At 44.9% G+C, this 27,127-nt stretch overlaps 1 pseudogene across 1 annotated transcript in view; it reads left to right on the top strand.

Annotated features, from left to right (window-relative positions):
* Positions 1-27,127, top strand: part of LOC309568902 (sulfotransferase 2B1-like) — a 114,215-nt pseudogene that overhangs the window by 76,650 nt on the left and 10,438 nt on the right. The window contains exons 5-7 of the transcript XR_014226127.1: positions 7,266-7,352; positions 8,524-8,567; positions 8,754-8,934. The product of XR_014226127.1 is annotated as a sulfotransferase 2B1-like (transcript). The remainder of the gene's footprint in view (positions 1-7,265; positions 7,353-8,523; positions 8,568-8,753; positions 8,935-27,127) is intronic.

Here is a 27,127-nt window from a genome sequence, read left to right as displayed (position 1 = left end):
GTACTCATAAAATATGCTTTGATTGCTCAGCCTACCTTAAAGAAGAACTTCATTAAAATAGTCAGAGACTGCATAGCAACCAGCAACTGTTGAGACAATGAAGACTTTGGTGAGAAGTATATAATGTACAGTATTGTGTATATAGTGCAGGAGAGTGTAATGTACAAAATGCAGGAGACAGGAGTATGTAATGTACAGAATGCAGGAGACACGAGTGTGTAATGTACAGAATGCAGGAGACAGGAGTATGTAATATACAGAATGCAGGAGACAGGAGTGTGTAATGTACAGAATGCAGGGGACAGGAGTGTGTAATGTACAGAATGCAGGAGACAGGAGTATGTAATGTACAGAATGCAGGAGACAGGAGTGTGTAATGTACAGAATGCAGGGGACAGGAGTGTGTAATGTACAGAATGCAGGGGACAGGAGTGTGTAATGTACAGAATGCAGGGGACAGGAGTATGTAATGTACAGAATGCAGGAGACCAGAGTGTGTATGTACAGAATGCAGGAGACAGGAGTATGTAATGTACAGAATGCAGGAGACAGGAGTGTGTAATGTACAGAATGCAGGGGACAGGAGTATGTAATGTACAGAATGCAGGAGACAGGAGTATGTAATGTACAGAATGCAGGGGACAGGAGTGTGTAATGTACAGAATGCAGGAGACAGGAGTATGTAATGTACAGAATGCAGGAGACAGGAGTATGTAATGTACAGAATGCAGGCAACAGGAGTGTGTAATGTACAGAATGCAGGAGACAGGAGTGTGTAATGTACAGAATGCAGGGGTTGGACTCTGCACCATCCACCCCCTAGCTCTATCCACCCCAAATGCCCATCCCAGCTCCATCCACCCCCCCAGCTCTATACACCCCAAATGCCCATCCCAGCTCCATCCACCCCCCCAGCTCTATACACCCCAAATGCCCACCCCAGCTCCATCCACCCCCCCAGCTCTATACACCCCAAATGCCCACCCCAGCTCCATCCACCCCCTCACTCACTGGCTCTATACACCCCAAATGCCCACCCCAGCTCCATAACCCCCCTCCCAAGCTCCATACACCCCAAATGCCCACCCTAGCTCCATCCCTTCCCCAGCTACACCCCCCCCCCCAGCTTAAAATTTTTAATTTTTATTATTCGCACTTTATTAATCAAGCATTGGGATCATATATTTATTTAATATCTATCATATATTATATATTTTCATATTGTTTGCACAATAATTTAGCATGCGCTGTAGATAGCCCAAATAGGTCTATTTCTTTCACACAACTTTTTTACTACTGCTTCTGCTGTTATTATTATTTTTAATATTTTTATCATTATTCACCTTTTATTATTATCTATCTAATTTAAAAACCAGGCGCGGGGAGTACACTTCTTTTAAGTGTTACTTTACATCCAGATAGAATAACAACCTCCATTTTTTTAGTCTTGCCTCCACTGTCCTGTTACAACAAGTGTACAGGGTGTACAAATATGACTGGACATCCCAATAGGCATCAGCATTAGACCTACTGTGCTCAGCAACCATCACTCAGTAATAGACTCACCTCCTCTGACACATGCAATGGGGGTGTGTCGCTGTTACTCACTATTCACTGATCACCTTTCCTTCTCTCTATACAATAACCTGAAGCCAGGCTGTATCCCCTCTCACTGATCATCAGTGAACATAGAAGAGAAGGGATACAGCCTGGCTTCATGCTATTGTATAGAGAGGAGAGGAAAATCAGACTGGCGATCAGTGAATAGAGGAGTGACAGTGCAGTGCCACTTAACTCCGACTGTCAGGGCTGTAGCAGGGAGCCGAGGAGGAGTTTAACAGCACTTCACTCGGCTCCCTGCTACAGCCCTGACAGGCAGGGAAAGAAGCCTACGGAACAAAAAAAAAAAAACAATGCAGGCGGTTGTGGTGCCAGGACCAAGGGCATCCACCAGCAAACGTGGGGCAAATCATGCCCTGGGTGCCGGGCGCTCCCTAATACACAGACAGAAGCTACAGGGACTCAGAGCTAAAAAAATTCTTACCAGAGGCAGAGCTGCGGACCAGTTGATAGGCACAAAGAGGGAGCCGAGCGGAAGAGGAAGGCGGGGGGCGGAGCTTGGACGCCCTGAACATTGTGTCATCAGTTGCCAGGACGCCGGCGGTCCTAGCAACTAATGTCTGCACTGAGGAGGGGGGCAGGGGGGACAAAGGGAAAGCTTTGCAGGTAGTAATCCTTGCTTGGTGCTGTGTGTGAGAGCACACACAACCACTGAGTATACTACTACTGAGTGGAACCCAGTGTTGGAACTTGTTCCAGCACTGGGTCCCGGGACTTCTGCCCAGATCTGTGGGACCCTGGGACTTACTTAAAATTGCGGGACAGTCCCGCGGAATCCGGGACTGTTGGGAGGTATGCCATAACTGGCTTTCGCAGCAAGGCGCACATGGAATGGCTGACGCATGTCAAACAAAACCAAAGCAAATTCCCAGCTCAGCCCACCAACCAGCCTGCAAACAACTGAATTATCCTGTCTAACAGTGGAGATTTACTAAAACTGGTGCACACAGAATCTGGTCGGGCCAGGGGAGGAGAGGCGGTGATCGAGTGAGGAAATCCACCCACCTGTGTAAACAAAGTGGGCGGATCTCCTATGTGACAAAGTGGGCGGATCTCCTATGTGACAGACAGGGACAGATTACAGGATTCAGCATAGCTGAACCTGTGATCTGTGTCTGTGTCACACAATCCCCTCCCCCCACACACGTCAGTAAGCATGAGGCATACATTAAACCCCTTGATCACCAAGAAAGTTAACCCCTTCCCTGCCAGTGTCATTATTACAGTAACAGTGCATATTTATAGCACTGATTACTGTAGTAATGTCACTGGTACCCCAAAAGTGTCAAAAATGTCAGTTAGGGGTCCGATCTGTCCACTGCAATGTCGCAGTCCCGCAAAAAGATCTCAGATTGCCGCCATTACTAGTAAAAAAAAATAAACAATAAAAATGACAAATCTTTCCCGTAGTTAGTAAACGCGATAACTTTTGCGCAAACCAATCAAAATACACATATTGTGATTGTAGCAGAAAACAAATTGGCCTAAAATGTTAAAAAATTTTGATTTTTAATTTTTTTTTGGGAATGTTATATATCAGAATGTAAAAAATATTGTTTTTTTTTTCAAAATTGTTGCTCTTTTTTTCAAAAATTAAAAATCGCACAGGTGATCAAATACCATCAAAAGAAAGCTCAATTTGTGGGGAAAAAAGGACATAAATTTAGTTTGGGTACAGCGTCGCACGACTGCGCAATTGTCCGTTAAAATAACGCAGCGCCGAATCGCAAAATATAGCCTGGTCAGCAATGGGGTACAATCTTCCGATCTTAAAAATACGCTCATTGAGGATTTTTTTGTCAAAGACATGTAGCTACATACATTATGGCCTAAATATATGACAAAATTGAGTATATTGGATATTTTTTAACTGTCAAAGTAGAAAATGTCAATTTTTTTCGCAAAATCTTCGCTCTTTTTTTATTAATATCGCAAAAAATGAAAAGTGCAGAGGTCATCAAATACCACCAAAAGGAAGCTCTGTTTGTGGGGAAAAAAGGACGTAAATTTTGTTTGGGTACAGGGTTGCATGATCGCGCAATTGTCAGTTACAGTCGCGCAGTGCCAAGTTGCAAAAAGTGGCCTGGACGTAAAGCAGGAAAATCCTCCGGTGGTAAAGTGGTTAAGGTGCTCATCTAATAGTTTTTTGAAACTATTGATGCTCCCTGCTAATACTACTGCTTGTGGAAGAGAATTCCACATCCTTACTGCTCTGACAATAAAGAACCCCTTACGTATTTTAAGGTTAAACCGTTTTTCCTCTAATTTTAGTGAGTGGCCACGTGTCTTATTGTATTCCCTTTCTCTGAAAAGTTTGTTCCTTATGCAAGGGTCGCCAGTACAGTATTTGTACATTGATATCATATCCCCTATGAGAATAAGTTCAGTGCTTGTAGTCTTTCCTCATAGCTGATGTCCTCCATTCCCCTAATTATTTTTGTTGCCCTTCTCTGGACTTTTTCCAGTTCCAGTTCCAGCACATCCCTTCTGAGGACCGGTGCCCAGAACTGGACAGCATACTCCAGATGTGGCCGGACCAGAGTCTTGTAGAGAGGGAGAATAATTTCTTTATTTCTGGAGTGAATTCCCTTTTTTATACATGCCAGTATTTTGTTGGCTTTGCTTGCAGCGGCTTGGCTTCGCATGCCACTGTCAAGCCTGTTGTCCACTAGTACCCCCAGGTCCTTTTCCATCTTAGATTCACCCAGAGGTTCCCCCCCCCCCCCCCCCAGTGAGTAGCTTGCTTTCGAGTTTCTGATGCCCAAGTGCATTACTTTACATTTTTCAACATTAAACCTGCCATGTAGTTGTCCACCCCATTATTTTGTTCAGGTCCGCTTGTAAGGTTTCCACATCCTGCATAGAAGATATTGGCATGCTTAGTTTAGTATCATCCACAAATACCAAGATTGTGCTAGATATCCCCTCCTCTAGGTCGTTTATGAATAAATTAAACAGGATTGGTCCCAAGACCGAACCTTGGGGGACCCCACTTTCCACACCCGCCCAATCTGAGTACTCCCCATTTATCACCACCCTCTGGACTCTCCCCTGGAGCCAGTTCTCTTTCCAGGTACTCACCCTATGGTCCATACCTATGTACCTTAGTTTGTACAGTAAGTGTTTGTGGGGAACTGTGTCAAATGCCTTTGCAAAGTTCAGATACACCAAATCCACTGGCCTTCCTTTATCTAGATGGCAGCTCACTTCATCGTAGAAGGTTAATAGATTGGTCTGGCAAGAACGATTTTTCATGAATCTATGCTGATTACTACTAATAATACCATTTTCATTACTACAGTCTTGTATGTGGTCCCTTAACAACCCCTCCAAAATCTTGCAGACTACTGATGTTAGGCTGACCGGCCTATAGTTACCCGGGATATATCTCGGCCCTTTTTTAAATATTGGTACCACGTTGGCTTTTTTCCAATCAGCTGGCACCATACCCGTCTGTAGACTATCCTTAAAGATCAAGAATAATGGTCTGGCTATCACCTGGCTGAGCTCTTTAAGAACCCTCGGGTGCAAGCCACCCGGTTACGGTGATTTATTTATGTTAAGTTTCTCTAGTTTAGTTCTACGTCTATCCTCTGTTAGCCATGGGGGTACTTCCTGAGGTGTATTATTTAGTTTAGCATTACAAGCTGTGTTAGTGTAGCCCCCCCCCCCCCCCAATTATTTTGTGAAGACTGAAGAGAAGAAATTATTTAACACTTTTGCCTTCTCTCTGTCCTCTGTGGCCAAATTTCCTTCATCGTCGTTTATGGGGCCAATGTGTTCTGGCCTTGCTTTCTTACTATTTATATACTTAAGAATTTCTTGTTTTTTTTTTTTACTCTCTTCCGCTATATGTCTCTCGTGTTCTATTTTAGCTGCCTTGATTTCGTCTTTACATTTCTTATTACACTCTTTGTAATGCTTGAATGCTGCCAATGACCCCTCAGCCTTGTATTTTTTAAAGGCCTTTTCTTTAGTAGTATTATTATATGCATTTTTATGTTGGAGTTTAGTTACCCAGGGTTTAGTTTTGCTCTTTTAAATTTATTTCCCTTTGGAATGCACTGGTCAATCCATTTGTTTAGTATGCTCTTGAAGCACTCCCATGTTTCCTCCGTGTTCTTTGTTCCTAGGGTTCTATCCCATTTGATATTTTCTAGCAAAGAGCGCAGTCTTGGGAATTGGTAAGTATTAGGGGGCTGAGAGCAGCTTCTACACACAGAAGGCTTTTTATCTTAATGCATAGAATGCATTAAGATAAAAAACCTTCTGACTTTACAACTCCTTTAATGATTATGATTAAGCACATTTTAAGTGTGTGAAATGCGTCAACCATGCAGCCTGCCAGTGTCCTGCATGTGTCATGTCGGTATTGCAGTAAAAGGACTTTTGGACCAGCCGTGGTATTGTAACGCTCCTGCGTTTCATGTATGGTGTGGATTTTCAGCTGCAGAAATATTCCACTTCAGTAGTCATGTAAGAGAGATGCTGAGATACCATTCCCAACCTCAATGACTCATCATGTGTGGAAGGTCTTAATTCAGCTAGTAAATACACACACTCAACAAGCTGGTTCCTAGAGTGACTTTATGTATGTAGTAACACAGTGATGAAGATTTAAGAGACAGGTTGAGTGGAGGTGGTAGGTGATAGACACTTGAAGGTAAGACAGTAGCAGATGGATGCAGGTAGGTTTAGCAATCATGTATGGTAGCAGATGACAGAGTAGCAGGTGGACATACAAGAGAGATCAACCCAGTGCAGGAATAAGTAGCAGTAGTCTTAAGAGCTAGCAATCTAGATATGCAGATGTGATAAATAGTCTTTACTATGCAGAGCTAGATAGTGTAAGCTTAGTATAAGTTTATAGAGGGTTCCCCTGCGGGGTACTTAGCACTAATAGCAATACAGCCGAAGGTTGGTTCAGGAGGAGCGGATGATCCGGAAGCGGGTTGCAGGGATCAGCGCAGCGAGGTTCCGTCAGCGAGGTATGCTTGCAAGCACGAAAGCTTCAAGCCAAGTTAGCATCCAGGTAAGGGTGTTTGAACGAACACATGTGAGTGAGAACCGGCGATTTAAATAGCCATCTAGTCCGGCGCTGAGTGATGACAGCTTCAGTCTTAAAGGTGTATGCGCACCTTTCCAAAAGAGAATGGTGGGGCGCATACACTTGTGAAAAGAGTAATTTAGGGTACCAAAGGTACCGGAACATTACAGGTATTCAGCCATTTCTTCATTCATTGCAACATATGGAGGTTAGCTGCGGCGGGGACCCACGTACAGTGTCTATTAGGTTTCTTCATCTCACCTGGTGTGGCGGGTTCTTTTCATTTCCAATGGGTGAGAGCGCTTACTGATGGGGGGGGCTGTCCCCCCGTCAAAACACAATAGCACAGCAGGGGAGATCGCTGTACTAACATTAGATTGTTAGTACAGCGGAACTGACCTGAGCTGTCAGTTTTTTAGTAGTGTGTATGAGGCTTTAGATGTTTGACATGGACAAAGATTTACTTCATTGCATTTCAGCTCACTTCACAAACAAAAGAGGGTATGTGTCCACTGGCCAAAAGCAAATCACAACCCTAATCGAATACACTGCAAACCTAATGCATTTCTGTAAGCATAACACACATTTTATTTTGCAGTGCCGTATGGCTCTTGGTTTGATCATGTTAAAGGATGGACTGAACTGATGGGCAATAGTAACTTCATGTTAAATACTTATGAAGATGGTATGCTTAGTTATTAGAAAAAAAAGTAAATTAGCTCCAGAATACAGTTAAAAACAAAGAATGCATGGGCAAAGCTTACTTTATATTCACTTTATTTTGGCTTCTTTATTGTTTCATAAAAGTAAAATATAGAAATGTGTGGTGGGATTTTTTTTTTTACAAAATCAATGGGTATCAATCACATTCTTACCAACTCACAAACTTTTTAGGCTTAAAGTATAACTAAAGAAAAAACTTTTTTAGTTGTGGATAGAGTGGAGAGGGATTAGAATGGTTGTCGGTTTTTATTGCTGTCTGTGCCCCCAATAAAGAGAATCACCCTCCCTATTTGTCCCATTTACCATTATCATTGAAAGTGAAAGTAACAGAAAATCTCACAATTTTGGGTTGTCCCCAGAAGAGTAATGGAGGGAAATCTTCCATTGGGTACACTAGTTCTGGTGCCCAATGAATTCCCTTAATTTGAAGGGATTTCCTCTCACTTCCTGTTAGACTATGGGTCAGGAGGTGAAGGGAAATCTCCGCAATGGGACACAGATGACAAACAAAATCTGACAGGGGTTATAATCCTCCCTTACTCTATCTAAAATAATAAAAAGGTTTTGCCTGTAGTTCTACTTTAATACCGCTTTAATATTGCTTTAATATCTGTTTAAAGCTTACATCAGTTATTTTAGCTCCCATTACATCATAAGATTACGGTGGAGGGTTTAGGGGGAGGCTGGAGGATGAAGATTTCAAGGAAATCTGAAGCCTGCAGCACAAGGGACACATCAGATTAATAGTAATGAATGTACCTTGTGCTGATTTTTGTTTTCATTTTGACCAAATTTAGGCTTTAAAGACTAAATTTATGAATGGCCAAGGCAGTCCTTTAATTTACCTGCTTGACCTCCATTTAAAGAGTGCTTTTCATTAATGAAGGATATAGTATATCTGCTATGAATGGGTGGGGGGGGGGGGGAGGCAGGAAGGGGGGACATAGTAGGCACTCTTGGACAGCTAGGTCCAGTGTCTGTATTGGCCTTAAAGCACCATAGGAATACAACTGCAGGGGTATAGGGGGTAGAAGACTGAAAATGTCAACAATACAAGCAGCCACCAGCACCAGGGACACTTCTCAATGAATGCAAGTATCATCCCTTCTGCTGTTTTATTTTTTTTACATAAGCTTTAAAGGTACAGCTACACAGCAGAAGTCCCGACTTGCTCAAGGTAAGTTAAAAGATTGCATTTAAAGTGTCTTCATTAAATCTGCAAGGATGCTTTAATGCTGCAATATGGCTTCACATGTATTTGCACATGTGTGCATCAAGAATCTTCTGTTTTTAGCTTAAATCTACAATCTTAAAGCAATGTTTATTTCACTAGAAGTTTCTGTATTTTTCTTGTTTGGCATAGGACATCCGGGGAAGCGTAAAAAGGATCAGTGAATTCATTGGAAAGAAGTTGGATGATGCAACTTTGGACGCTGTGGTTGAACATGCTTCTTTTAAGAGTATGAAAGAGAACAACATGTCTAACTTCAAGCTTGTGTCTACTGAACTTATGAACCAAAGTGCTGGAGATTTTATTAGGAAAGGTATTATTGCTTTTTTTTTTTTTTTTCCTTTTTGTTTCAATAAGTATCTCCACAGACACACACTGAAACATTTTCACCTAAAATGTTATACTGCATTAACCACTTGTCGACCGCCGCACGACTATTTACTGCGGCGGTCAGCCCCTCACAGACAAAGCAACGTAGTACTACGTCGCTAGCCTGTGAGGGTCTAGGGAGCGCGCGCTTCCGCGTGGTCACGGACCCCCCCGCGCGTGTGACCGGCGGACACTCGGCGATCGTCGGTGCAGAGGGAAAAAGGCAGGCAGCTGATGTAAACAAGCCGCCTGTCATTCTCCCCTGTGTAGGAATAGTGATTATACGGTTCTACTATGTAGGACCGTTGATCACTGTTCCTACACCTCAAGCCACAGCCAATCACAGTTAGAATCACGCCCCTAGGGACACACACCACCCCTCCCTCTCAAAAAAAAGTTAACCCCTTCACTGCCAGTGTAATTTTACAGTAACAGTGCATATGTATAGCACTGATTACTGTAGAAATGTCACTGGTAATCCCAAAAGTGCCAAAAATGTCAGTCAAGGGTCCGATCTGTCCGCCTCAATGTCGCAGTACTGCATAAAAAATCGCAGATCGTAGATAGCGCATGATCAAAAAAATCGCACAGGTGACCAAATACCACCAAAAGAAAGCTCTGTTTGTGGGAAAAAAAAGACGTCAAATTCGTTTAGGTACAGCGTCGCACGACCGCGCAATTGTCCGTTAAAGTCACGCAGTGCCGAATCGCAAAGTAGGCCCTGGTCAGGAAGGGGGTAAAATCTTCCGGGGCTTAAGTGGTTAAAGTATACATAGTAAAACATACCTTTTCAGTTGCCCTACAGTAAAAGAACTGGACAGAAAAAATGTTGAATATGCAGTATACACTTTATTTAACCACTTAAGCCCCGGAAGATTTTACCCCCCTTCCTGACCAGGGCCTATTTTGCGATTCGGCACTGCGTGATTTTAACGGACAATTGCCCGGTCGTGCGACGCTGTACCCAAACGAAATTGACGTCCTTTTTTTCCCACAAACAGAGCTTTCTTTTGGTGGTATTTGATCACCTGTGCGATTTTTTGATCATGCGCTATAAACAAAAAAAGAGCGTCAATTTTGCAAAAATAACAATATTTTTCACATTTTTTTATATGAAATTCCCCCCCAAAAAAATGTAAAAATCAAAATTTTTTAACATTTTCGGCCAATTTGTTTTATGCTACATATGTTTGGTAAAAAAAATCGCAAAAAGCGTATTTTGATTGGTTTGCGCAAAAGTTATCGCGTTTACTAACAAAGGGAAAGATTTTTGTCATTTTTGTTGGGGTTTTTTTAATGCGTAAAGGCAGCGATCTGAGATTTTTTTTGCGGTTCTGTGACATTGCGGCGGACAGATCGGACCCTTGACTGACATTTTTGACACTTTTGGGGTTACCAGTGACATTTCTACAGTAATCAGTGCTATACATATGCACTGTTACTGTAAAATTACACTGGCAGTGAGGGGGTTAACTTTTTTTGCGAGGGAGGGTTATGTGTGTCCCTAGGGGCGTGATTCTAACTGTGATTGGCTGTGGCTTGAGGTGTAGGAACAGTGATCAACGGTCCTACATAGTAGAACCGTATGATCACTGTTTCTACACAGGGGAGAATGACAGGCGGCTTGTTTACTTCAGCCGCCTGCCTTTCTCCCTCTGCAGCGACGATCGCCGAGTGACCGGGGGTCCGTGACCACGCGGGAGCGGGAGTGCGCCTCCGGGGGCGTGCGCTCGCTCCCTAAACCCTCACAGGCTAGTGACGTAGATCTACGTCACTGTGCCTGTGAGGGGCTGACTGCTGACGTAAATAGTCGTGCGGCAGTCGGCAAGTGGTTAAAAAAGTATTGAGACACATGCCTTTATACACACATGATGAACTTTAATGGCATCCCAGTCTTATGGGCCATACACACTATAAGATTTTCTGAAGACTTTTTCCTTTAGATTTACCAAAACCATATAATATGAGGTCAAACCTAAACACTTTCAATTTGTATGCAATCTGGCAGGCCCTTGCACTACATAGAAAAGGTAAATCTGAAGGAAAAAGTCTTCAGAAAATCTTATAGTGTGTATGGCCCTTTAGTCTGTAGGGTTTAATTTTGAGTTGGCCAACCCTTAGCAGCTATAACAGCTTCAACTCTTCTGGGAAGACTGTCCACAAGGACTCTGTGCAGGTCAGTCAAGTTCTTCCACCCCAAACTCGCTCATCCATGTCTTTATAGACCTTGCTTTGTGCACCGGTCCAAATAATTTGGTTTAGGGGGGGATTATGGTGTGGGTTTGTTTTTCAGGGGTTGAGCTTGGCTCCTAAGTTCCAGTGAAGGGAACTCTTAAGTAGGGTTGAGCGGACACCTAGATGTCCGTGTTCGACGGGTTCGGCCGAACTTTAAAAAAAAGTCCGGGTCCGTGTCCCGGACTTTTACCGAACTTTTCCCGGACACCGAACCCCATTGAAGTCAATGGGGACCCGAACTTTAAGGCACTAAAATGGCTCTAAAACACCAAAGGAAAGGGCTAGAGTGCTGCAAATGGCAGCAAAACGTAATTAAGAGCATGGCAAGTGCTCTGCAAACAAATGTGGATAGGGAAATAACTTAAAACAACAAAAAAAAACAGAAAAATAAAACAATGTTCTTCTTCATCTCTGAAGGACGAGGCCCATATGGAGTAGGAGGGAGGTTGAGGTGGTGGTGGATGTGGCGGTGACATAGGCGTGCGCACAGGGTGTGCTGGGTGTGCCTGGGCACACCCTAATCACCTAGGGCACATAGCATTGCCAGTGAGGAGATGGGAAAGATCTCCCTGGGACCTGCTCTGCTCTATTTCTCCTTGCCTACAGGTACATGGCCCCGATACATTACTCTCCCTGCTGGCAAACACATGCATGTGTATTTCAACTTTGGGGTGCACACCTTAATGCAATAGGCTGCGCACACCTATGGGCGGTGTAGGTGGAAGCGGCGGTGGAGGAGGACCAGGGCCGGATTAACAGCATCATGGGCTTGGTGCTGAGGATTTTGAAGGGCCTTAAGGGCCGTGCCTTGCCATGCACCCAGAGGAGGAAGGGTGCAGCCATGCATGCCTAATTCAACATGGGATGCTGTCTCTGAAGCCCATAAACACATCCATGCATCGCCAACTGTCCCTCCTTGTCCGGCCTTCACGCTGTGTGGGGAGGTTCTGAGGGTGCTGCCTGGGGAAGCGAGCATAGAAGCCAGACTTCTGTGTTTACAAGTGACAGAAGAGCGGTAACAGTGAATATGGCCAACCCGGGGCCTATATAAAAGGTAGGGGCCTGGAGCTGCAGCTCCAATAGCCCCTACATTAATCTGGCCCTGAGGAGGAGGACGAGGTAGCCAACACTGCTTCTTTTCAAAAATTTTAAATGAGGGTACACCCCAAAAGAGTGAGAAAGAGCAAAAATGGAACAATGGGTGGGTAAGGTCGGTATCCATTGCTATTCTGCATAAGGTACGGAAAAGTCCCGTGGGATCCATGCCTGGTTCATTTTAATGAACGTGAGCTTGTCCACATTGTCTCTGGACAGGCGGCTGCGCTTGTCTGTTATAACGCCCCCAGCCGTGCTAAATACCCGTTCAGATAATACACTGGCTGCAGGGCACGCCAGCACCTCCAAGGCGTAAAGGGCAAGCTCAGGCCATGTGCCCAATTTGGAGACCCAGAAGTTGAAGGGGGCAGACCCGTCATTCACTACATGTAGGCGTGTGCACACATACTGCTCCACCATGTTGGTAAAATGCTGCCTCCTGCTAAGACGTTCCATCTGAGCTGCTGGTGCTGCTGTTTGTTGTGGCGTGCTGACAAAGCTTTTCCACATTTCGGCCATGCTAACCCTGCCTTCTGAGGTGCTGGCGGTGCCCTGGTTGCGTTGGCGACCTCCTCCTCCTCCTCCTCTGCCTTGTGCTTCCACTGTGGCCCCGCTGTCAGATGGGAATGCCAGCAGCATGGCGTCTACCAGCGTGCGCTTGTACTCGCGCATCTTGCGATCGCGCTCCAGTGAGTGAATTAAGGACGGTACGTTGTCCTTGTAACGGGGATCCAGCAGCGTGGCCACCCAGTAATCAGCACAAGTTAGAATGTGGGCAACTCGGCGGTCGTTGTGGAGACACTGCAGCATGTAATCGCTCATGTGTGCCAGGCTGCCCAGAGGCGACGAAAGGCTGTCCTCTGTGGGAGGTGTATCGTCCGTGTCCTCTGTATCCCCCCAGCCACGCACCAGTGATGGCCATGAGCTGGCCTGGGTGCCACCCTGCTGTGAACATGGTTCCATCTCCTCCTCCAGCTCCTCCTCCTCCTCATCCTCCTCATCCTCCAGAACTGTGCCCCTGCTGGACAATTGCGTCCCTGGCGTTTGCGTGTGCAGGAACCCACCCTCGGAGCCCCTTGCGAATGACTGCCCTGAAAGCCTTGGAAATGTTACCTCTTCATCCTCCTCCTCCTCCTCATCCTGTGCCACATCCTCTTCCATCATCGCCCGAATTGTTTTTTCAAGGAGGCATAGAAGTGGGATAGTTAAGCTGAGAACGGCGTCATTGCCACTGGCCATGTTGGTGGAGTACTCAAAACAGCGCAACAAGGCACACAGGTCTCGCATGGAGGCCCAGTTATTGGTGGTGAAGTGGTGCTGTTCCGCAGAGCGACTCACGCGTGCGTGCTGCAGCTGAAACTCCACTATGGCCTGCTGCTGCTCGCACAGTCTTTCCAGCATGTGCAAGGTGGAGTTCCACCTTGTGGGCACGTCACATATGAGGCGGTGAGCGGGAAGGCCGAAGTTACGCTGCAGCGCTGCCAGGCGAGCAGCAGCAGGGTGAGAACGCCGAAAGTGCGCACAAACGGCCCGCACTTTCTGCAGCAGCTCTGACATATCGGGGTAGTTTTTAAGGAACCTCTGCACCACCAAATTCAGCACATGCGCCAGGCAAGGGATGTGCGTCAAACCGGCTAGGCCCAGAGCTGCTATGAGATTTCGCCCGTTATCGCACACCACCAGGCCGGGCTTGAGGCTCGCTGGCAGCAACCACTCATTTGTCTGCTGTTCCATGCTCCTCCACAACTCCTGCGCGGTGTGTGGTTTGTCCCCCAAACAGGCAAGTTGTAAAACTGCCTGCTGTCGTTTACCCCTGGCCGTGCTGAAGTTGGTGGTGAAGGTGTTACGCTGTCCGGATGAGGAGGCGGTAGAGGATGAGGAAGCGGAGTAGGAGGAGTTAGGAACAGGAGGCAAACTGAAGCGCCCTGCAATCCTCGGTGGTGGAAGGACATGCGCCAAATTGCTATCCGCCTCAGGCCCATCCGCCACTGCATTTACCCAGTGTGCCGTTAGGGAGATATAACGCCCCTGACCGTGCTTACTGGTCCACGTATCCGTAGTTAGGTGGACCTTGGCACAGATGGCGTTGCGCAGTGCACACCTGATATTTTCCCCCACTTGGTTGTGCAGGGAAGGGATGGCTTGCCTGGAAAAGTAGTGGCGGCTGGGCACGACGTACTGTGGGACAGCCACCGACATAAGGTTTTTAAAACTGTGCGTCTCCACCAGACAGAATGACAGCATTTCAAAGGCCAATAATTTTGAAATGCTGGCATTCAGGGCCAGGGATCGCGGGTGGGTAGGGGGGTACTTCCTCTTCCTCTCAAGTGTTTGGGAGATGGAAAGCTGAACGCTTCCACGGGACATTGTGGAGATGGTTGTTGGTGACCCAGGTGGTGGTGTTGCTGACAGATCGTCTGTTTGCGGGGTGGCAGGTGCCGGTATCACTACAGATGTGGCTGGAGCGGCCGAGACTGCAGCAGAAGAGGAAGCAGGATGAGCCAGAGACGTTTCTTGGTTTTGAAGGTGTGTACTCCACTGCAGCTCGTGCTTTGCACTTAGATGCCTGATCATGCAGGTTGTGCTCAGGTTGAGAAGGTTTATGCCTCGCTTCAAGCTCTGATTGCACAGGGTGCAAACCACTCGTGTCCTGTCATCAGCACATTTTCTAAAGAACTTCCACGCTAGAGAACTCCTTTGAGCTGACTTTGGTGCGCTCGTTCCCTTGCTGCGTTGGGCAGTAGCGGGCGTAGTGTCTAGGGCACGGCCGCTCCGCTTCTGCACCCTGCTCCCTCTTCTGCTGTGCTGGTGGCTCTGTGCGACCACCGCCTCTTCCTCCAAACCACTCAGGTCACCTGCATGACGTTCATTCCATGTGGGGTCGAGGACCTCATCGTCCTCCACATCATCTTCCACCCAGTCTTCACCCCTGCCCTCCTTGTCGGTCTCCACAATGCTGAACGCCGCAGCAGTTGGCACCTGCGTTTCGTCATCATCGGAGACGTGCTGCGATGATCCTTGCATGTACTCATCTTGAGAAATAAGTGGTTGGGCATCGCTGCACTCAATCTCTTCCACTTCTGGGGCAGGGCTAGGTGGATGGCCCTGGGAAACCCTGCTGACAGAGTCCTCAAAAAGAATAAGAGACTGCTGTATGGCTTGGGGCTCAGACTGCTGGCCTGATTTGCAAGGGGGTGAGGTGAAAGACGGTTGGACATTGGCTGCAGGTGCCAACTCTGACCTTTCTGCAGTAGACTGGGTGGGAGACAATGTGAAGGAACTGGAGGCACTGTCAGCAGCAAACCAATCTACTATCGCCTCAACTTGTTCTGGCCTCATCACTTCTAGGGGCGTTTGATGCCCTACCAAATACTGATGCAGGTTCTGTCGCCTACTCACACTTGAGGAAGGTGTTTCACTTGTGCGTGTAGCTGGCACAGATCGACCACGTCCTCTCCTTGCAACAGGAGCTCTACCAGCAGCACCACGACCCAGGCCACGGCCCTTATTTGACGGTCTCCTCATATTTCTGTAATTTAAGATCTTGCCCTAGAAAGGTTTTTATTGAATAGCGGAATAGGAAATATGATCCAAAAAAGTGTATGTATCTCGCACGTACAAAACCACACTAGGCCCCAATTACTATTGTTTCTACCCCTAAAAGGATGGATGAGGAGTAGGAGGAGTATGGAACAGACAGCACCCTCAAATCTTCAGAAGTATGAGATGAACCCCAAAAACTTGGAAAGGTGGATCTCACACGTACCGACACAGACTATCCCGCAATTCAATTGATCCTCAAAGGTTTTTATTGAATAGCGGAATAGGAAATATGATCAAAAAAAGTGTATGTATCTCGCACGTACACAACCACACTAGGCCCCAATTACTATTGTTTGTACCCCTAAAAGGATGGATGAGGAGTAGGAGGAGGAGTATGGAACAGGCAGCACCCTCAAATCTTCAGAAGTATGAGATGAACCCCAAAAACTTGGAAAGGTGGATCTCACACGTACCGACACAGACTATCCCGCAATTCAATTGATCCTCAAAGGTTTTTATTGAATAGCGGAATAGGAAATATGATCAAAAAAAGTCTATGTATCTCGCACGTACACAACCACACTAGGCCCCAATTACTATTGTTTGTACCCCTAAAAGGATGGTTGAGCAGTAGGAGCAGGAGTATGGAACAGGCAGCACCCTCAAATCTTCAGAAGTATGAGATGAACCCCAACAACTTGGAAAGGTGGATCTCACACGTACCGACACAGACTATCTCGCAATTGAATTGATCCCCAAAGGTTTTAATTGAATAGCGGAATAGAAAATATGATCAAAAAGAAAGTGTATGTATCTCGCACGTACACCACCACACTAGGCCCCAACTACTATTGTTTGTACCCCTAAAAGGATGGTTGAGCAGTAGGAGGAGGAGTATGGAACAGGCAGCACCCTCAAATCTTCAGAAGTATGAGATGAACCCCAAAAACTTGGAAAGGTGGATCTCTCTCACACGTACCAACACAGACTATCCCCCAATTTAACTGATCCCCAAAGGTTTTTGATTAAATAGCGGAATAGAAAATATGATCCAAAAAAAGTGTATGTATATCACACGTACACAACCACACTAGGCCCCAATTACTATTGTTTGTACCCCTAAAAGGCTAGATGAGGAGTAGGGGGGGTATGGAACAGGCAGCACCCTCAAACCTTCAGAAGTATGAGATGAACCCCAACAACTTGGAAAGGTGGATCTCTCTCACACGTACCAACACAGACTATCCCCCAATTTAACTGATCCCCAAAGGTTTTTGATTAAATAGCGGAATAGAAAATATGATCCAAAAAAAGTGTATGTATATCACACGTACACAACCACACTGGGCCCCAATTACTATTGTTTGTACCCCTAAAAGGCTAGATGAGGAGTAGGGGGAGTATGGAACAGGCAGCACCCTCAAACCTTCAGAAGTATGAGATGAACCCCAACAACTTGGAAAGGTGGATCTCTCTCACACGTACCAACACAGACTATCCCCCAATTTAACTGATCCCCAAAGGTTTTTGATTAAATAGCGGAATAGAAAATATGATCCAAAAAAAGTGTATGTATATCACACGTACACAACCACACTAGGCCCCAATTACTATTGTTTGTACCCCTAAAAGGCTAGATGAGGAGTAGGGGGGGTATGGAACAGGCAGCACCCTCAAACCTTCAGAAGTATGAGATGAACCCCAACAACTTGGAAAGGTGGATCTCTCTCACACGTACCAACACAGACTATCCCCCAATTTAACTGATCCCCAAAGGTTTTTGATTAAATAGCGGAATAGAAAATATGATCCAAAAAAAGTGTATGTATATCACACGTACACAACCACACTAGGCCCCAATTACTATTGTTTGTACCCCTAAAAGGCTAGGAGTAGGGGGAGTATGGAACAGGCAGCACCCTCAAACCTTCAGAAGTATGAGATGAACCCCAACAACTTGGAAAGGTGGATCTCTCTCACACGTACCAACACAGACTATCCCCCAATTTAACTGATCCCCAAAGGTTTTTGATTAAATAGCGGAATAGAAAATATGATCCAAAAAAAGTGTATGTATATCACACGTACACAACCACACTGGGCCCCAATTACTATTGTTTGTACCCCTAAAAGGCTAGATGAGGAGTAGGGGGAGTATGGAACAGGCAGCACCCTCAAACCTTCAGAAGTATGAGATGAACCCCAACAACTTGGAAAGGTGGATCTCTCTCACACGTACCAACACAGACTATCCCCCAATTTAACTGATCCCCAAAGGTTTTTGATTAAATAGCGGAATAGAAAATATGATCCAAAAAAAGTGTATGTATATCACACGTACACAACCACACTAGGCCCCAATTACTATTGTTTGTACCCCTAAAAGGCTAGATGAGGAGTAGGGGGGGTATGGAACAGGCAGCACCCTCAAATCTTCAGAAGTATGAGATGAACCCCAAAAACTTAGAAAGGTGGATCTCTCTCACACGTACCAACACAGACTATCCCCCAATTTAACTGATCCCCAAAGGTTTTTGATTAAATAGCGGAATAGAAAATATGATCCAAAAAAAGTGTATGTATATCACACGTACACAACCACACTAGGCCCCAATTACTATTGTTTGTACCCCTAAAAGGCTAGGAGTAGGGGGAGTATGGAACAGGCAGCACCCTCAAACCTTCAGAAGTATGAGATGAACCCCAACAACTTGGAAAGGTGGATCTCTCTCACACGTACCAACACAGACTATCCCCCAATTTAACTGATCCCCAAAGGTTTTTGATTAAATAGCGGAATAGAAAATATGATCCAAAAAAAGTGTATGTATATCACACGTACACAACCACACTAGGCCCCAATTACTATTGTTTGTACCCCTAAAAGGCTAGATGAGGAGTAGGGGGAGTATGGAACAGGCAGCACCCTCAAACCTTCAGAAGTATGAGATGAACCCCAACAACTTGGAAAGGTGGATCTCTCTCACACGTACCAACACAGACTATCCCCCAATTTAACTGATCCCCAAAGGTTTTTGATTAAATAGCGGAATAGAAAATATGATCCAAAAAAAGTGTATGTATATCACACGTACACAACCACACTAGGCCCCAATTACTATTGTTTGTACCCCTAAAAGGCTAGATGAGGAGTAGGGGGGGTATGGAACAGGCAGCACCCTCAAATCTTCAGAAGTATGAGATGAACCCCAAAAACTTGGAAAGGTGGATCTCTCTCACACGTACCAACACAGACTATCCCCCAATTTAACTGATCCCCAAAGGTTTTTGATTAAATAGCGGAATAGAAAATATGATCCAAAAAAAGTGTATGTATATCACACGTACACAACCACACTAGGCCCCAATTACTATTGTTTGTACCCCTAAAAGGCTAGATGAGGAGTAGGGGGGGTATGGAACAGGCAGCACCCTCAAACCTTCAGAAGTATGAGATGAACCCCAACAACTTGGAAAGGTGGATCTCTCTCACACGTACCAACACAGACTATCCCCCAATTTAACTGATCCCCAAAGGTTTTTGATTAAATAGCGGAATAGAAAATATGATCCAAAAAAAGTGTATGTATATCACACGTACACAACCACACTAGGCCCCAATTACTATTGTTTGTACCCCTAAAAGGCTAGGAGTAGGGGGAGTATGGAACAGGCAGCACCCTCAAACCTTCAGAAGTATGAGATGAACCCCAACAACTTGGAAAGGTGGATCTCTCTCACACGTACCAACACAGACTATCCCCCAATTTAACTGATCCCCAAAGGTTTTTGATTAAATAGCGGAATAGAAAATATGATCCAAAAAAAGTGTATGTATATCACACGTACACAACCACACTAGGCCCCAATTACTATTGTTTGTACCCCTAAAAGGCTAGATGAGGAGTAGGGGGAGTATGGAACAGGCAGCACCCTCAAACCTTCAGAAGTATGAGATGAACCCCAACAACTTGGAAAGGTGGATCTCTCTCACACGTACCAACACAGACTATCCCCCAATTTAACTGATCCCCAAAGGTTTTTGATTAAATAGCGGAATAGAAAATATGATCCAAAAAAAGTGTATGTATATCACACGTACACAACCACACTAGGCCCCAATTACTATTGTTTGTACCCCTAAAAGGCTAGATGAGGAGTAGGGGGGGTATGGAACAGGCAGCACCCTCAAACCTTCAGAAGTATGAGATGAACCCCAACAACTTGGAAAGGTGGATCTCTCTCACACGTACCAACACAGACTATCCCCCAATTTAACTGATCCCCAAAGGTTTTTGATTAAATAGCGGAATAGAAAATATGATCCAAAAAAAGTGTATGTATATCACACGTACACAACCACACTAGGCCCCAATTACTATTGTTTGTACCCCTAAAAGGCTAGGAGTAGGGGGAGTATGGAACAGGCAGCACCCTCAAACCTTCAGAAGTATGAGATGAACCCCAACAACTTGGAAAGGTGGATCTCTCTCACACGTACCAACACAGACTATCCCCCAATTTAACTGATCCCCAAAGGTTTTTGATTAAATAGCGGAATAGAAAATATGATCCAAAAAAAGTGTATGTATATCACACGTACACAACCACACTAGGCCCCAATTACTATTGTTTGTACCCCTAAAAGGCTAGGAGTAGGGGGAGTATGGAACAGGCAGCACCCTCAAACCTTCAGAAGTATGAGATGAACCCCAACAACTTGGAAAGGTGGATCTCTCTCACACGTACCAACACAGACTATCCCCCAATTTAACTGATCCCCAAAGGTTTTTGATTAAATAGCGGAATAGAAAATATGATCCAAAAAAAGTGTATGTATATCACACGTACACAACCACACTAGGCCCCAATTACTATTGTTTGTACCCCTAAAAGGCTAGGAGTAGGGGGAGTATGGAACAGGCAGCACCCTCAAACCTTCAGAAGTATGAGATGAACCCCAACAACTTGGAAAGGTGGATCTCTCTCACACGTACCAACACAGACTATCCCCCAATTTAACTGATCCCCAAAGGTTTTTGATTAAATAGCGGAATAGAAAATATGATCCAAAAAAAGTGTATGTATATCACACGTACACAACCACACTAGGCCCCAATTACTATTGTTTGTACCCCTAAAAGGCTAGATGTGGAGTAGGGGGAGTATGGAACAGGCAGCACCCTCAAACCTTCAGAAGTATGAGATGAACCCCAACAACTTGGAAAGGTGGATCTCTCTCACACGTACCAACACAGACTATCCCCCAATTTAACTGATCCCCAAAGGTTTTTGATTAAATAGCGGAATAGAAAATATGATCCAAAAAAAGTGTATGTATATCACACGTACACAACCACACTAGGCCCCAATTACTATTGTTTGTACCCCTAAAAGGCTAGATGAGGAGTAGGGGGGGTATGGAACAGGCAGCACCCTCAAATCTTCAGAAGTATGAGATGAACCCCAAAAACTTGGAAAGGTGGATCTCTCTCACACGTACCAACACAGACTATCCCCCAATTTAACTGATCCCCAAAGGTTTTTGATTAAATAGCGGAATAGAAAATATGATCCAAAAAAAGTGTATGTATATCACACGTACACAACCACACTAGGCCCCAATTACTATTGTTTGTACCCCTAAAAGGCTAGATGAGGAGTAGGGGGAGTATGGAACAGGCAGCACCCTCAAACCTTCAGAAGTATGAGATGAACCCCAACAACTTGGAAAGGTGGATCTCTCTCACACGTACCAACACAGACTATCCCCCAATTTAACTGATCCCCAAAGGTTTTTGATTAAATAGCGGAATAGAAAATATGATCCAAAAAAAGTGTATGTATATCACACGTACACAACCACACTGGGCCCCAATTACTATTGTTTGTACCCCTAAAAGGCTAGATGAGGAGTAGGGGGAGTATGGAACAGGCAGCACCCTCAAACCTTCAGAAGTATGAGATGAACCCCAACAACTTGGAAAGGTGGATCTCTCTCACACGTACCAACACAGACTATCCCCCAATTTAACTGATCCCCAAAGGTTTTTGATTAAATAGCGGAATAGAAAATATGATCCAAAAAAAGTGTATGTATATCACACGTACACAACCACACTAGGCCCCAATTACTATTGTTTGTACCCCTAAAAGGCTAGATGAGGAGTAGGGGGGGTATGGAACAGGCAGCACCCTCAAACCTTCAGAAGTATGAGATGAACCCCAACAACTTGGAAAGGTGGATCTCTCTCACACGTACCAACACAGACTATCCCCCAATTTAACTGATCCCCAAAGGTTTTTGATTAAATAGCGGAATAGAAAATATGATCCAAAAAAAGTGTATGTATATCACACGTACACAACCACACTAGGCCCCAATTACTATTGTTTGTACCCCTAAAAGGCTAGGAGTAGGGGGAGTATGGAACAGGCAGCACCCTCAAACCTTCAGAAGTATGAGATGAACCCCAACAACTTGGAAAGGTGGATCTCTCTCACACGTACCAACACAGACTATCCCCCAATTTAACTGATCCCCAAAGGTTTTTGATTAAATAGCGGAATAGAAAATATGATCCAAAAAAAGTGTATGTATATCACACGTACACAACCACACTAGGCCCCAATTACTATTGTTTGTACCCCTAAAAGGCTAGATGAGGAGTAGGGGGAGTACGGAACAGGCAGCACCCTCAAACCTTCAGAAGTATGAGATGAACCCCAACAACTTGGAAAGGTGGATCTCTCTCACACGTACCAACACAGACTATCCCCCAATTTAACTGATCCCCAAAGTTTTTTGATTAAATAGCGGAATAGAAAATATGATCCAAAAAAAGTGTATGTATATCACACGTACACAACCACACTAGGCCCCAATTACTATTGTTTGTACCCCTAAAAGGCTAGATGAGGAGTAGGGGGGGTATGGAACAGGCAGCACCCTCAAACCTTCAGAAGTATGAGATGAACCCCAACAACTTGGAAAGGTGGATCTCTCTCACACGTACCAACACAGACTATCCCCCAATTTAACTGATCCCCAAAGGTTTTTGATTAAATAGCGGAATAGAAAATATGATCCAAAAAAAGTGTATGTATATCACACGTACACAACCACACTAGGCCCCAATTACTATTGTTTGTACCCCTAAAAGGCTAGGAGTAGGGGGAGTATGGAACAGGCAGCACCCTCAAACCTTCAGAAGTATGAGATGAACCCCAACAACTTGGAAAGGTGGATCTCTCTCACACGTACCAACACAGACTATCCCCCAATTTAACTGATCCCCAAAGGTTTTTGATTAAATAGCGGAATAGAAAATATGATCCAAAAAAAGTGTATGTATATCACACGTACACAACCACACTAGGCCCCAATTACTATTGTTTGTACCCCTAAAAGGCTAGGAGTAGGGGGAGTATGGAACAGGCAGCACCCTCAAACCTTCAGAAGTATGAGATGAACCCCAACAACTTGGAAAGGTGGATCTCTCTCACACGTACCAACACAGACTATCCCCCAATTTAACTGATCCCCAAAGGTTTTTGATTAAATAGCGGAATAGAAAATATGATCCAAAAAAAGTGTATGTATATCACACGTACACAACCACACTAGGCCCCAATTACTATTGTTTGTACCCCTAAAAGGCTAGGAGTAGGGGGAGTATGGAACAGGCAGCACCCTCAAACCTTCAGAAGTATGAGATGAACCCCAACAACTTGGAAAGGTGGATCTCTCTCACACGTACCAACACAGACTATCCCCCAATTTAACTGATCCCCAAAGGTTTTTGATTAAATAGCGGAATAGAAAATATGATCCAAAAAAAGTGTATGTATATCACACGTACACAACCACACTAGGCCCCAATTACTATTGTTTGTACCCCTAAAAGGCTAGATGAGGAGTAGGGGGAGTATGGAACAGGCAGCACCCTCAAACCTTCAGAAGTATGAGATGAACCCCAACAACTTGGAAAGGTGGATCTCTCTCACACGTACCAACACAGACTATCCCCCAATTTAACTGATCCCCAAAGGTTTTTGATTAAATAGCGGAATAGAAAATATGATCCAAAAAAAGTGTATGTATATCACACGTACACAACCACACTAGGCCCCAATTACTATTGTTTGTACCCCTAAAAGGCTAGATGAGGAGTAGGGGGGGTATGGAACAGGCAGCACCCTCAAATCTTCAGAAGTATGAGATGAACCCCAAAAACTTGGAAAGGTGGATCTCTCTCACACGTACCAACACAGACTATCCCCCAATTTAACTGATCCCCAAAGGTTTTTGATTAAATAGCGGAATAGAAAATATGATCCAAAAAAAGTGTATGTATATCACACGTACACAACCACACTAGGCCCCAATTACTATTGTTTGTACCCCTAAAAGGCTAGATGAGGAGTAGGGGGAGTATGGAACAGGCAGCACCCTCAAACCTTCAGAAGTATGAGATGAACCCCAACAACTTGGAAAGGTGGATCTCTCTCACACGTACCAACACAGACTATCCCCCAATTTAACTGATCCCCAAAGGTTTTTGATTAAATAGCGGAATAGAAAATATGATCCAAAAAAAGTGTATGTATATCACACGTACACAACCACACTAGGCCCCAATTACTATTGTTTGTACCCCTAAAAGGCTAGGAGTAGGGGGAGTATGGAACAGGCAGCACCCTCAAACCTTCAGAAGTATGAGATGAACCCCAACAACTTGGAAAGGTGGATCTCTCTCACACGTACCAACACAGACTATCCCCCAATTTAACTGATCCCCAAAGGTTTTTGATTAAATAGCGGAATAGAAAATATGATCCAAAAAAAGTGTATGTATATCACACGTACACAACCACACTAGGCCCCAATTACTATTGTTTGTACCCCTAAAAGGCTAGGAGTAGGGGGAGTATGGAACAGGCAGCACCCTCAAACCTTCAGAAGTATGAGATGAACCCCAACAACTTGGAAAGGTGGATCTCTCTCACACGTACCAACACAGACTATCCCCCAATTTAACTGATCCCCAAAGGTTTTTGATTAAATAGCGGAATAGAAAATATGATCCAAAAAAAGTGTATGTATATCACACGTACACAACCACACTAGGCCCCAATTACTATTGTTTGTACCCCTAAAAGGCTAGATGAGGAGTAGGGGGAGTATGGAACAGGCAGCACCCTCAAATCTTCAGAAGTATGAGATTGTGTTCACTGTACCCCACAAAGATTGAGTTCACTGCACCCCACAATGATTGTGTTCACTGCACCCCACAAAGATTGTGTTCACTGCACCTCACAAAGATTGTGTTCACTGTACCCCCCAAAGATTGTGTTCACTGCACCCCACAAAGATTCTGTTCACTGTACCCCACAAAGATTGTGTTCACTGCACCCTAAAAGGATGTTGTTCACTGCACCCCACAAAGATTGTGTTCACTGCACCCTAAAAGGATGTTGTTCACTGCACCCCAAAAAGATTGTGTTCACTGTACCCCCCCAAAGATTGTGTTCACTGCACCCCACAAAGATTGTGTTCACTGCACCCCAAAAAGATTGTGTTCACTGTACCCCCCAAAGATTGTGTTCACTGCACCCCAAAAAGATTGTGTTCACTGTACCCCCCAAAGATTGTGTTCACTGCACCCCACAAAGATTCTGTTCACTGTACCCCACAAAGATTGTGTTCACTGCACCCCAAAAAGATTGTGTTCACTGTACCCCCCCAAAGATTGTGTTCACTGCACCCCACAAAGATTCTGTTCACTGCACCCCACAAAGGATTTTGTTCACTGCACCCCAAAAAGATTGTGTTCACTGCACCCCAAAAAGGATTTTGATCACTGCACCCCAAAAAGGATGTTGTTCACTGCACCCCAAAAATGATTTTGTTCACTCCACCCCAAAAAGATTGTGTTCACTGCACCCCACAAAGATTGTGTTCACTGCACCCCAAAAAGATTGTGTTCACTGTACCCCCCAAAGATTGTGTTCACTGCACCCCACAAAGATTCTGTTCACTGTACCCCACAAAGATTGTGTTCACTGCACCCCAAAAAGATTGTGTTCACTGCACCCCAAAAAGGATGTTGTTCACTGCACCCCAAAAAGGATGTTGTTCACTCCACCCCAAAAAGATTGTGTTCACTGCACCCCACAAAGATTGTGTTCACTGCACCCCAAAAATGATTTTGTTCACTGCACCCCAAAAAGGATTTTGTTCACTGCACCCCAAAAAGGATGTTGTTCACTCCACCCCAAAAAGATTGTGTTCACTGCACCCCAAAAAGATTGTGTTCACTGCACCCCACAAAGGATTTTGTTCACTGCACCCCAAAAAGATTGTGTTCACTGCACCCCAAAAAGGATGTTGTTCACTGCACCCCAAAAAGGATTTTGTTCACTGCACCCCAAAAAGATTGTGTTCACTGCACCCCACAAAGGATTTTGTTCACTGCACCCCACAAAGATTGTGTTCACTGCACACCAAAAAGGATTGTGTTCACTGCACCCCAAAAAGATTTTGTTCACTGCACCCCAAAAAGATTGTGTTCACTGCAGCCCAAAAAGATTGTGTTCACTGCAGCCCAAAAAGATTGTGTTCACTGCAGCCCAAAAAGATTGTGTTCACTGCAGCCCAAAAAGATTGTGTTCACTGCAGCTCACACACAGAAAAATGGATGTGGATCACTGACACCTGCCTATCTCCAATCCCACACCACACAGCAATATCGATTGTAGTTTGTAGAACACAGTTTCCCTAAAATTCAGCAGACTCTGTCCCTAACAGGATTGAGAAGAGATCGTAGATCAGGATTGAGTGCAGATTCACCCCACCCCCCACACAGCAATATCGATTGTAGTTTGTAGAAGACACTGACCCTATAATTCAGCAGACTCTATCCCTAAAATGCCTACAACTCGCCCTGCCTAAACACTCCGACCTGTCCCTCAATTCTATCCGGACACAAATGGTTTTTTCCTGCCTATCTTTCCCTAATCAGCAGCCAGCACATTGATGTGTGCTCTGTCCCTTAGCTAAGCAGCAGAATGACGCTGCTGCGGCGGCTGCCTCGAACTTATAAAGACTTGGTCACATGCTTCAGACGGCCAATCACAGCTACTAAGACATTTGCAGGCATGGCTGGGATGGCTTAAGGCACACCAGTTAAACGATTGTTGATTGGCTGTTGAAAGCCCGCCATGAAAAGAGCGCCAAAGCATGCAAAACCCGGAAATAAAAC

This window comes from Pelophylax lessonae (assembly GCF_965119305.1).
Source record: "Pelophylax lessonae genome assembly, chromosome: 12".
Classification (NCBI taxonomy): Eukaryota; Metazoa; Chordata; class Amphibia; order Anura; family Ranidae; genus Pelophylax; species Pelophylax lessonae.
The sequence above is the reverse complement of the archived record's forward strand: the minus strand, read 5'-3'. Positions and strand labels throughout refer to the sequence as shown.